Here is a 13,864-nt window from a genome sequence, read left to right as displayed (position 1 = left end):
ACTCCTCCTTAACTCATTTTATAGGGCTAGCATCATTCTGATACCAAAACCTGGCAGAGACACAACAATAACAAAAAATTTCAGGTCAATATCCCTTAAAACATCGATGCAAAAATCCTGAATAAAATACTGGCAAACCAAATCCAGTAGCACATTAACAAGATTTTCCACTACAATCAAGTCAGCTTCATCACTGGGATGCAAGGCTGGTTCAACATACACAAATCAATAAATGTAATCCAACACATAAACAGAACCAATGACAAAAACCATATGATTCTCTCAATAGATGCAGAAAAGGCCTTCAATAAAATTCAACACCCCTGCATGCTAAAAGCACTAAATAAACTAAGTATTGATGAAACATATTTCAATAAGAGCTATTTATGACAACCTCACAGCTAATATCATACTGAATGGGCAAAAGCCAGAAACATTCCCTTTGAAAACTGGCACAAGACAAGGATTCCCTCTCTCACCACTCCAATTCAACATAGTATTGGAAGTTCTGGTCAGGCCAATCAGGCAAGAGAAAGAAATAAAGGGTGTTCAAATAGGAAGAGAAGGAGTAAAATCATCTCTGTTTGCAGATGATATGACTCTATATTTAGAAAACCCCATTGTCTCAGCCCAAAATCTCCTTAAGCTGATAAGCAACTTCAGCAAAGTCTCAGGATACAAAATCAATGTTCAAAAATCACAAGCATTCCTATACATCAAGAATAGACAAGCAGAGAGCCAAATCATGAATGAACTCCCATTCACAATTGCTACAAAGAGAATAAAATACCTAGGAATACAGCTAACAAGGGATGTGAAGGACCTCTTTAAAGAGAACTACAAACCACTGCTCAAGGAAATAAGCAATGACACAAAAAAATGGAGAAACATTCCAGGCTGATGGATAGGAAGAATCAATATTGTGAAAATGACCATACTGCCCAAAGGAATTTATTGATTCAATGCGATTCCCATCAAACTACAATTGACATTCTTCACAGAATTAGAGCAAATTATTTTAAATTTTATATGGAACCAAAGAAGAGCCTGTATAGCCAAGACAATCCTAATCAAAATGAACATAGCTGGAGGCATCACGCTACCTGACTTCAAACAATACTACTAAGGCTACAGTAACCAAAAGAGCACAGTAGTGGTACAGACATATAGACCAATGGAATAGAATAGAGAGTTCAGAAATAACACCATACATCTACAGCAACCTGATCTTCAACAAACCTGACAAAAACAAGCAATGGGGAAGGATTACCTATTCAATCAATGGTGCTGGGAAAACTGGCTAGCCATATGCAGAAAACTGAAACTAGACCTCTTCCTTGCACATTATACAAAAGTTAACTCAAGATGGATTAAAGACAAATGTAAAACCCAAAACCATAAAAACCTTAGGAAAAAACCTAGGCAATACCATTCAGGACATAGGCATGAGCAAAGACTATGACAAAAGTGCCAAAAGCAATTGCAATAAAAGCCAAAATTGACAAATGGAATCTAATTAAACTAAAGATCTGCACAGCAAAAGAAACTATCATCAGAGTGAACAGGCAAACTACAGAATGGGAGACAAATTTTGCAATCTACCCATCTTACAAAGGTCTAATATCCAGGATCTACAAGGAACTTAAACAACTTTACAAGAAAAAAGCAAACAACCCCATCAAAAAGTGGGCAAAGGATATGAACAGACACTTTACAAAAGAAGACATTTATGTGGCCAACAAACATGAAAAAATATATATGATTATTAAAAAGAAACAATAGATGCTGGCAAGGCTATGGAGAAATAAGATTGCTTTTACACTGTTGGTGGGAATGTAAATTGGTTCACCCATTTCGGAAGACAGTGTAGCGATTCCTCAAGGATCTAGAACCAGAAACACCATTTGACCCAGCAATACCATTACTTGGTATATACCCAAAGAATTATAAATCATTCTACGACAAAGACACATGCACACGTATGTTTATTTCAGCACTATTTACGATAGCAAAGACATGGAACCAACCCAAATGGCCATCAGTGATAGACTGGAGAAAGACACTGTGGTACAGATACACCGTGGAATACTATGCAGCCATAAAAGGGAATGAGATCATGTCCTTTGCAAGGACATGAATGAAGCTGGAAACCATCATCCTCAGCAAACTAACAGGAACAGAAAACCAGACACCGTATGTTCTCACTCATAAGTGGGAGTTGAACAATGAGAACACACGGACACAGGTAGGGAAACAACATACACCATGGCTTGTTGAGGGGTGGGGGTTGAGGGGAGGGAATTTAGTGACAGGTCAATAGGTGCAGCAAACCACCATGGCATATGTATACCTATGTATACCTATGAAACAAACCAGCATGATCTGCACATGTATCGCAGAACCTAAAGTAAAATAAAAATTAATTAATTAATTATTTAATGATTGATGTACTTTTTCATATCTTCTTGGCATGTATATAGAGAGAAAGTTTTGTGGTCATTTAATTTCAAGTTGCATGGATGCTGCTCAGGGAATCTGTCAGCCTAGATCTCTCTTGTGATGACTTAGAAAAGAAAGCTTTCTTTAGAGGCTATGAGAGGAGAAATAAGAGCATTCTCCTTTTGTGTATCCACAGTGTCCTCACCAAGCTGGCTGTTTGGCTGTCACTGCTGAACCAGCATATCCTGTCTGGGAGTTTGAAGGTCTTTGCCCTTAGAATCTTTTATTTGCTTACAATGCCCTGAATCTATAATGCCTGATATTCTGAAATCATGGTGTGAGATGAGTCTCACTGATTTTGTGCTTTTAAGATTCTGGTTGAACATGGACACAGGGAGGGGAGCACTACACACTTGGGTCAGTTGGGGGGAAATAAGGGAGGGACGGTGGGGGTTGGGGAGTTGGGGAGAGATAGCAAGGGGAGAGATGCCAGATGTAGGTGATGGGGAGGAAGGCAGCAAATCACACTGCTACGTGTGTACCTATGCAACAATCTTGCATGTTCTTCACATGTACCCCAAAACCTAAAATGCAATAAAATAAATGGAAAAAAAAAAGATTCAGGTTGAGGAGGTCACTAAGCAGTTCTGTAGGGATGCAGAAGCCTAGGAGAAAAGTATGACATGGAAACCTGCTCATATATGTCTCCCAAAGTTTATGAAAAAAAAAAATCAGGCTTGGAAGCATCACAAAAAATATTTCAAATAAAGTATCTGTACCCACTTACACAAGTTTGAAGAACAATAATGCATCTTTTTCTTTAATCACCTTAATTCAATAAAATAGTAGTTTGTGATAGCCTCATCTTTAACTCTTTTATGAAGTTACAATCAGTGATAGAAATAAGAACTAGAATGCTTCTGTGACCCCAAGAGAGCAGGAGATGGAAAAAAAAATCCAGATCCTTAAGAATGCAGGCTTATAAAATCCTTGCTTCCATTTTAGTGTGTAGTTAGCTTCTGACCATCTTAATTTAAATAGTATCTTTGTGGGGTAGAAAATAACCCCAGGAATTTTGGTTAAATACAGCTCAGTTACTATAGAAGATGGTCATTAAATATTTTATAAGGTATTTTATGTAGCATGTATTTACAAAGGGTACATACAGTGCTACTTAAGAGCCTTTATCATGTATATGAAACATGTTGTTATAGGATGCTATGTTCAGATCATAAGCTATAGCCTAAACATCTAAAATAATTAAAATATCCAAAATGTCTTTAATGGTGTGGTATTTAGGACTGTGTAAACACATAAGAAAGTGTGCTTTGGGCTTCCAAATAATCCCCTACATTGAAACCTACATTCTAAAACAGTGAACAGAGAACTCTGGAGTTCTGCTGTCACAGTAAACCTGTGATACATGTAACTAAATCAAACACTCCAGGTCAGATATTAAATGATTAAAACATTTCCAAAATCACTTGAAAAAGAACAAATCCATTACATCATTATGGCTGTTTACTCTTTAAGAAGCAATAGCCCAGCCCTGCATATGGTACCTCAGAAAATCCAGTGCTAACGAAGGGAGCTGTATTAAGAAGCAAAAATGCAAAAATAGCAGCCTGCTTATTTTAGAAATTATAACATACCCCCAGGTGAGTAACTTGAGTTTGCATCCTGGGCAGAGATTGGATGTGGAAGATTGCTGAGTTGGGAAGCATTTTGGCTGCAAGTATTAGAAACTTTAAATTTTTCTCCTGAAGGGAAAAAGTTTCATTTTAAGACATGGAATACTGTGAATGTAACCTTGAGGCAACCCTGCAAAAGTGACATCTAGTGGTCACACTAATTGCATCTCCTCACCTCTCTTCTCCCCAAACCCTTCCCAAAAAAGAGTGATAGCAGAGTTAAGCATTTAAAGTTGAATCTCTCTGCTAATATCTACCCTTAAATGATCCTTCTAAGGACCTCTAACTTAACAGTCTCTAAGTTGTTTCAAATACAAGTGTTGAGAGATCAGGAGTAAAATGTTTAACTGAGAGTATGAAAGTCACCTTGCAATATAGCAAAAGAAGAATAATTGAGCCCAAATATTAAACAACAACAACAAAAACACAAGTCTGACAGCCCAAAGACCTTGGTCATGGGTAGAACGCTCAGAGTTGCTGTGCCCTGCCCATATACTCCATCACACAGAAGGCTGCCACCAGAGTAATCTCCCCAAATAGTAACTGTCATCAATCCTTCAGTTGTCCCCAGCTGTCCACCTCATTGAATTCATACGTACCTGCCTGGCTTTCAAATCACTCATAAGAATCACCCACTGTACTTATTCCTCACAACTCCTCATTTCTCTACTCCAGCCAAGTTAGTTTCTTTTCTGTTCTCTGGATCCATCATATTCCTTTCTCCTTTCTTGCCATTTTTCCTCCCTTTCTCTCTCCCTTTCTTCTTTGATGTCTATTTTTCAGAGTTCATTTTAAGTTCATCCCTTCTACAAAGCCATATCTTCATTATTCCTGAAGCCTATGCTGACCTCTCATTTCTCTGAATTTTCATTTCATTTACACTTAGTACCATACAGCGAAGCATCAAATGTCTTCACTGGTGTTTCATGCTTCTTGACCTTATTTGCAAGTTTTAAAACTCTGCCAAAGCAAGGTTGATATTTTATGTTTTTTTTTTTTTCTGTAGCTTCCATAGTGGTTTTTTGTTTGTTTGTTTGAGATGGAGTTTCGCTCTTTTACCCAGACTGGAGTGAAGTGGTGGGATCTCAGCTTGCTGCAACCACCTCCACCCTCCAAGTGATTCTCCTGCCTCAGCCTCTCGAGTAGCTGGGATTACAGGAATCTGCCACCATGCCTGGATAATTTTTACATTATTAGTAGAGACAGGGTTTTGCCATGTTGGCCAGGCTGGTCTCAAACTCATGACCTCAGGTGATCCACCTGCCTCTGCCTCCCGAAGTGCTAGGATTACAGGCGTGAGTCACCGTGCCTGGCCCATAGTTTTTAAAACATATAACATATGTAAAACAAATCCTCATCTAAACCATTTCTTAATCTCTCCTCAAGTTTCAGTGGAACAACTTTATCTCTTCTTGTCTAACTATTTGGTGGACTCTAGTTTTTAGTAACTGCTAGTGTAATGTTAAGCTGAGATACGAAATAATAAGTAAGCCTTAACTTGAGTTGTAAAAATGTATTCCCAGAAGATTTTCAGGGAACATCAAAATAGAATAAATTATTTTACAAACATTAGATACTATACAATAGAGCAAAATGACAGAATAGTGTGGAAATCCTCCTTTGTATTTGAAAAGCTCTATTTCCCTTCCTTTAGGAAGATCATCTACTCCAAAAACGTTATTCTGTATCTCTAACTCAAGTTCTGTTCACTGTTGTTTTAGGACTCCATGCTTTTCAAATCACATGGTACACTATCATGGATTATCTAAGGAAGATTGAATGCCAAATTAAAATTCCTAGTTTCTATTATGTTTTAAATAAAGGGAACTTACATATCAGAATTTGGATAAATAATATTTAAGATTCTATTACGCATCTACTAAGCACTGGCCAGGTTAATACCATATTGGTTAAAATTCAACTGAAGGATTGAATTCTATCCTGGGCACCACGTTTTGAAAGAGACAGACAAATTGGAGAGAGTTCAGAGGGGAAGAACAAAAATGATCAAAGGTTTGGAAAATCAGCCCTGTGAGGAAAGGTTAAGAGAATCAGACCTGTTCTGCCTAGAGAAGAGAGAACTGAAAAGGGCCATAATAACTCTCCAAAATACATAAAAGAATGTTTCCAGGAGGAAAGGGACCAATTATCCTCATTAGTCAACAAGGACAGGACTAGGAGTAATGGGACTTAAGTCGCAGCAAAAGGAAGGAAAAAAAAAAGATTAAATATTGTGAAAACCTTCATTTCAAGGCTAGGCCTGATGCTTTTTCTGATTTAAGGATAAAGAAATCATCCCTGTGTGATGGTGGGGGAAATATCAGAAAATTGTCAGAGAAAATCTTGGCAACTGAAGAATTCTAAGGGGAAAAAAGATGGAGTTTTGATGTTATGTTTAAAATGTGCATAACATTCTCTGCTCAAACCCAGAGAAGTAGTTATTTTCACCAAAAGCTGTACTAGTACATACAGACACACATACACACAAAGATGCACAGACAAACAAATCACAAATGAAGAAAGACAATTACCTATTCCTGTACTCTCTTGGCTCATCTTTCACAGGATTAATGCGTAAAATAGGTTTTTATCTTAAAAAAATATAACATTAGTGCCCTTTGTTCCTTGATTTAATATAGTCAATCATATTAAAAAGTGGTGGAACGGATAGAGTTTTAAATACAACTAAATCAAGCATGCATAAAATAATGATGGAGTGGAAGAAAATATAATACATCTGAAAAAAATCAGCATTTGTTTGCATGTGATTTGTTTTTATTGCTTGTCATTTACCTCGGTACTTTCTTTTCTTTCTTTTTTTTTTTTTTTTTCGAGCTAGCTGAGATTTTATTTTGGACACACACACACACACAAAAGTCAATTGAATTGTTTTGCAGCTGGAGGCATGGGCAAGGGGGCTCCCCAGGCAGTAAACTCCCCGCGGATGGGCTGAGGGCTAGGGCTGAGCGTCGGGTGGGTCTCCCGTTCCCTGTGCTCCCCTGCACAGCAACCTCCCTCCTGGGCTCTGGGGCAGCTTCAGGAGGGGCAGGCTGGGAGGGGCTGTTGCAGCTGTTCACTTGGGCAGGACGTCAGAGGACTCGGACACCAGCCTCCCATCGCGGGTCTCAATCTTCTTCACAACCACAGCCTTGATGGAGCTGGTGCGGCTGAAGGTGGAGCCCGCGCCAGAGCCAAAGCTGGAGCCCAGGCCGTAGCTGAGGCCGGGGCTTGTGAGGCCCCCATAGGCAGAGCTCGGAACACCTGCATAGCCGCTGGTGGTCTTTGTGTGGATACTCATGTTCTGCATCCCAGACTCCAGCCGGCTCTCCTCGCCCTCCAGTAGCTTGCGGTAGGTGGCGATCTCGATGTCCAGGGCCAGTTTGACGTTCATCAGCTCCTGGTGGTCAGGCAGCTGCCGTGCCAAGTCCTGCTTGGCCTTCTGCAGGGCTTCCTCCAGCTGCTGCTGCTTGGCAAGAGCATCCTTGAGTGCCTCCTCCCCGCGATGCTCAGCATCTAAAATGGCGGCCTCCAGGGAAGCCCTCTGGCCTTCGAGGCCCTCAATCTCAGCCTGGAGCCGGCTGATGTTCCGGTTCATCTCGGAGATCTCAGTCTTCGTACGCCGCAGGTCATCCCCGTGCTTCCCAGCCAGCGTCCGCAGCTCCTCATACTTGATCTGGTATACGCTCTCCGCCTCAGCCCGCCTGCGGCTGGCGATCTCCTCGTACTGCGCCTTGACCTCAGCGATGATGCTGTCCATGTCCAGGGAGCGGCTGTTGTCCATGGACAGCACCACAGAGGTGTCGGAGATCTGGGACTGCAGCTCCCGGATCTCCTCTTCATACAGCTGCCTGAGGAAGTTGATCTCGTCAGTCAGTCCTTCCAGGCGAGACTCCAGCTCTACCTTGTTCATGTAAGCTTCATCCACATCCTTCTTGATGAGGACAAATTCATTCTCCATCTCTGTACGCTTATTGATCTCTTCCTCATACTTGTTCTTGAAGTCCTCCACCAGCCCCTGCATGTTGCCAAGCTCCGCCTCCAGCTTCAGCTCCTCCTGGCCCAGAGTCTCCAGCTGCCGCCTCAGGTTGTTGATGCAGCTCTCAAACATGTTGTCCATGTTGCTCCGAGCCGTTTTCTGCTGCTGCAGGAGGCTCCACTTGGTCTCCAGCATCTTGTTCTGCTGCTCCAGGAACCGCACCTTGTCGATGAAGGAAGCAAACTTCTTGTTGAGGGTCTTGATCTGCTCCTTCTCCTGGGTACACACGGCCTGGATGTTGGGGTCCACGTCCAGCTTAATGGGGTTCAGCAGGCTCTGGTTGATGGTGACGGCGGTGATGCCTCCCATGCCTATGCCGCTGGCCCCAGCATAGCCTGCACCCAGGCCACCGCGGAAGCCAGCGCTGCTCACTCGGGAGAAGCTCGAGGAGCTCGAGCGGGCACTGGGCCCACTCGTGAAGGAGCGGCTGCTGAAGGCCCCGGGGCCAGAGTTGGACACCCTGTAGGACTTCTGGGTCACCCTGATGGACATGGTGGAGGCAGGAGTGGAGGCAGGCGGGCTGAACCAGGGAGAGATTCCAGAAGGAGCGGAGAAGCTGATGCTTACCTCGGTACTTTCTTAAGGTCCCACTTCTCTGAGAAGGTGGCGGTTATCCATTTGAGTCCATTATCTTCATTCCTTTCTACCTTCGCACAACTCTGATTGTCAGTCTCGATTTCTCCATTGCTTTCTTCTCTCAATGCATATTTATTGACAACCTGCTGTTTGACCAGGAACTAAGCCAGTGTTTTCACCCAGCTTTATTCAATCAATCATTCAATCATTTAGCCAATGGATATTTATTGAATGTCTTCCATATCCTGGGCATCTTGATAAATACTCTGGCTAAAGCTGAGGACAAGACATATTTTGTTTCTGCTCTCATGCAGTGTACATTTTGACATAAACAAATACATATAATGTATGAGGAATGTTGAGGAGGGGACGGAAAGCGTGCTAGGGGAGCACATTGCAGGAGAACATGTTAGTCTAGGGAACACTGCCTTACAAATGAAAGTTAGCAGGTAAATAGCAGGGTGTGGGTAGAGGAAGAGGCAAGTATTCCAGGTATACAGGACTAGTATGTGCAAAATTTCAGAAAGAAGAGAGATGGCAATGGTATTTATGAATTTATGTATTTTATGAAACTACCTTAACCAGCCTTTTTTATAAAGTGGGATTGGGAAGTACAGTAACTGCGTCTGTACTTGGGAATATTGAGATTGTCTATTTATATATATATATATATTTTTATTTTATTTTATTTTATTTTTTTGTTGTTTGTTTGTTTTATTTTGTTTTGTTTTTTTGAGATGGAGTTTCACTCTTGTTGCCCAGGCTGGAGTGCAATGGCGCGATCTCAGCTCCCTGCAACCTCCACCTCCTGGGTTCACGTGATTCTGCTGCCTCAGCCTCTGGACTACTTGGGATTACAGGCATACATCACCACAACCAGCTAATTTTTATATTATTAGTAGAGACAGGTTTACCATGTTGGCCAGGCTGGTCTTGAACTCCTGACCTAGGTGATCCACCCACCTTGGCTTCCCAAAGTGCTGGGATTACAGGCATGAACCACTGCGCCTAGCCAATAGTTTTCATTTTTAAGATGTCAGTGATTATATGATGAACTGCCATTTCAATCATAGGTTTTTGGGATTGAAAAACACCTCTACATTAAAATGGGAAAATAATGTGTCTTTAACATATTTGCATTTGGTTTTACAAAATGGGATCTTACTATATACATTGTTCTGAAACTTATTCTTTGGAAAATGATCATAATTTCATTCTTTGGGGATAAATTTGATTTTCAGACACAAAAATAGTCATTTGGCACTAGGTCTTTTGATGGTCAAAACAAAAACCAAGACTAGCTAATTCTAAAAGAGGTATTACATAATATTTTTTGCACCATTCACATAAATGTATAGTATCTTGAGATGTATAGCTTAAATAATACTCTTTTAGATTTACTCATTTTGCTATTGCTTTTCAAGGTCTATGTAGTTAAATGTTGATATTACAAATAATGTGGAAAATAAAACATTTACTTGAAAGTTTTTAGTGAAGCTAGAGGAATTTTGTTTCACAGAAGATCATGAAAGGAGAGTTGACTGGGTAACAGCTGAAATGGATATAGCCACTGCTTTATCAACTCCAAGTCTTCCTTGCTCCTCTCCATCAGAGGGTTCTATGGTAAACTGGCAGGATGGATTGAGCTCTCAGTTGCAGGAATAAGAAGAAATCTCAGCACAGTGGGACCACTAGGAGTGGCTCCTCAGTTGTAGACGTTCTTTTTTAATTGATCAGGGAAATATTTTTATTTATATATTTACTATTTTTATTTATGTTTTCATAAGTTATTAGGGTGCAGGTGATATTTGATTACATAAGTTCTTTAGTAGTGTTTTGTGAGGTTTTGGTGCACCCATCACCTGAGCAGAATGCACTGCACCATATTTGTAGTCTTTTATCCCTTGCCCTCCTCCAACTTTTCTCCCCAAGACTCCAAAGTCTGCTGTATCATTCTTTGTGTCCTCATAGCTTAGCTCCTGCATATCAGTGAGAACATACAATGTTCGGTTTTCCATTCCTGAGTTACTTCACTTAGAGTAATAGTCTCCATTCTCATCCATGTCACTGCAAATGCTGTTAATTCATTCCTTTTTATGACTGAGTAGTATTCCATCATATATATACCACAGTTTCTTTATCCACTTGTTGAATGATGGGCATTTGGGTTGGTTCCATGATTTTGCAATTGTGTATTGTGCTGCTATAAACATGCGTGTGCAAGTATCTTTTTCATATAATGACTTCTTTTCCTCTGGGTAGATACCCAGTAGTGGGATTGCTAGATCAAATGGTAGTTTTGCTTTCAGTTCTTTGAGGAGTCTCCACACTGTTTTCCATAGTGGTTGTAGTGGTTGTAATAGTTTACATTCCCACCAGCAGCGTAGAAGTGTTCCCTGTTCACCTCATCCATGCCAACATCTACTATTTTTCCGTTTTTATTTTTCATTATGGCCATTCCTGCAGGAGTAAGGTGATATCACATTATGGTTTTAATTTACATTTCCCTGAGCATAAGTGATGTTGAGCATTTTTCATACATTTGTTGGCCTTTTGTGTATATTCTTTTGAGAATTGCCTATTCATGTCTTTAGCCCACTTTCTGATGGGATTGATTGTTTCATATTGATTTATTTGAGTTACTTATAGATTTTGGTTATTAATCCTTTGTCAGATGTGTAGATTCTGAAGATTTTCTCCCACTCTGTGGGTTGTCTGTTTACTCTACTGACTGTTCCTTTTGCCATGCAAAAGCTTTTTAGTTTAATTAGGTCCCTGCTATTTATCTTTGTTTTTATTGCATTTGCTTTTGGGTTCTTGGTTATGAAATCCTTGACTAAGCCAATGTCTAGAAGGGCTTTTCCAATGTTTTCTTCTAGAATTTTTTATAGTTTCAGGTCTTAGGTTTAAGTCCTGAATCCATCTTGTGTTGATTTTTGTATAAGGTGAGAGATGAGGATTCAGTTTCATTCTCCTACATGTGGCTAGCCAATTATCCCAGCACCATTTGTTGAAAAGTGTCCTTTCCCCACTTTATGTTTTTGTATGCTTTGTCAAAGATCAGTTAGTTATAAGTATTTGGGTTTATTTCTGGGCTCTCTATTCTGTTCCATTGGTCTATGTGCCTATTTTTATACCAGTATCTTGCTGTTTTGGTGACTATGGACTTACAGTACAGTTTGAAATCAGGTAGTGTGATGCCTCCAGATTTTTCGTTTTGCTTAGTCTTGCTTTGGCTATGCGGGCTCTTTTTGGGTACAATATGCATTTTAGAATTGTATTTTGTAATTCTGTGAATAATGATGATGATGTTTTGAGGGGGATTACATTGAATTTGTAGATTGCTTTTAGCAGTATGGTCATTTTCACAATACTGATTCTACCCATCCATGAGCGTGTGATGTGTTTTCATTGTTTGTGTTGTTTATGATTTCTTTCAGCAGTGTTTCCTAGTTTTCCTTGTAGTGGTCTTTCAACTCCTTGGCTAAGTATATTCCTAAGTATTTTTTTTTTTCTTTGAAGCTATTGTAAAAGGAGTTGAGTTCTTGATTTGATTCTCTACTTGGTTGCTGTTGGTGTATAGAAGAGCTACTGATTTGTGTACATTAATCTTGTGCCCAGAAACTTTGCTGAATTATTTTATCAGTTCTAGGAGCTTTTTAAAGCAGTCTTTAGGGTTTTTGAGGTAAACAATCATATCATCAGCAAACAGTAACAATTTGACTTCCTCTTTATTGATTTGGATGTCCTTTCTTTCTTTCTCTTGTCTGATTGTCTGGAAATCTGGCAAGGACTTCCAGTACTGTGTTGAAGGGGAGTGGTAAGAGTGGGCATCTTTGTCTTGTTCCAGTTATCAGAGGGAATGCTTTCAACTTTCCCCATTCAGTATTATGTTGACTGGGGGTTTGTCATAGATGGCTTTTATTACCTTAAGATATGTTTCTTGTATGACAATTTTGTTGAAAGTTTTAACCATAAGTGATACTGGATTTTGTTGAATGCTTTTTCTGCATCTATTGAGATGATCATGTGATTTTTGTTTTTAATTTTGTTTATGTGGTGTATCACATTTATTGAGTTGTGTATGTTAAACCATTCCTGCAGCTCTAGTACGAAACTCACTTGATCATGGTGGATTGTTTTTTGGATATGTTGCTGGATTCTGTTAGCTAGTATTTTGTTAAGGATTTTAACATCTATGTTCATCAAGAATATTGGTCTGCAGTTTTCTTTTTTGGTTATGTCTTTTTCTGGTTTTGGTATTAAGGTGATGCTGGCTTTATAGAATGAATTATGGAGGATTCCTTCTTTCTCTATCTTGTGGAATAGCATCAAAAAGATTGATACCAATTCTTCTTTGAATATCTGGTAGAACTCTGCTGTAAATCTGTCTGGTCCTGGATTTTTGTTGTTGTTGTTGTTGGTAGTTTTAAAATTACCATTTCAATCTTGCTGCTTGTTATTAGTCTGATTAGTCTGTTCAGGGTATCTAATTCTTCCTGATTTAAGCTAGAAGAGTTGTATTTTTCCAGGAATTTATCCATCTCATCTAAGTTTTCTAGTTTATGTGCATAAAAGTGTTCATGGTAGCCTTGAATGATCTTCTGTATTTCAGTGCCATCAGTTGTAATATCTCCTGTTTCATTTCTTAGTGAAGTTATTTGCATTTTCTCTCTTCTTATCTTGGCTAATCTTGCTAGTGGTCTATTAATTTTATTTATCATTGGTTCCATTTATTTTTTGTATATTTTTGTTTCAATTTTATTTAGTTCTGCTCTGATCTTGGTTATTTCCTTTCTTTTGCTGGGTTTGGGTTAAGTTTGTTTTTGTTTTGCTAGTTCCTTGAGGTGTGACCCTAGAATGTCAGTTTGTGCTCTTTCAGTCTTTTTTTCTGTAGGCATTTAGGGCTATGAACTTTCCTCTTAGCACTGCCTTTTGTATATCCCAGAGGTTTTGGTAGGTTGTGTCATTGCTGTTCAGTTCAAAGGATTTTTAAACTTCCATCTTGCTTTCATTTTTGACCCAATTTAGGAGAAGGTTATTTAATTTCCATGTATTTGCATTGTTTTGAAGATTCCTTATGGAGTTGATTTTCAGTTTTATTCCACTGTGATCTGAGAGA

At 39.5% G+C, this 13,864-nt stretch overlaps 1 pseudogene across 1 annotated transcript; it reads right to left on the bottom strand.

Moving 5' to 3' along the window:
• Positions 1-7,031: 7,031 nt before the first annotated feature.
• On the bottom strand, positions 7,032-8,729 carry LOC116533246 (annotated as a pseudogene). The gene has a single exon (XR_004261170.1). The product of XR_004261170.1 is annotated as a keratin, type II cytoskeletal 8 pseudogene (transcript).
• Between the last annotated feature and the right edge of the window lie 5,135 nt (positions 8,730-13,864).

Source organism: Sapajus apella, unplaced genomic scaffold (genome assembly GCF_009761245.1).
Source record: "Sapajus apella isolate SASKATOON/1434 unplaced genomic scaffold, GSC_monkey_1.0 scaffold81, whole genome shotgun sequence".
NCBI lineage: Eukaryota > Metazoa > Chordata > Mammalia > Primates > Cebidae > Sapajus > Sapajus apella.
Note: the sequence above shows the minus strand (reverse complement) of the source record. Positions and strands in the feature narration are given on the sequence as shown.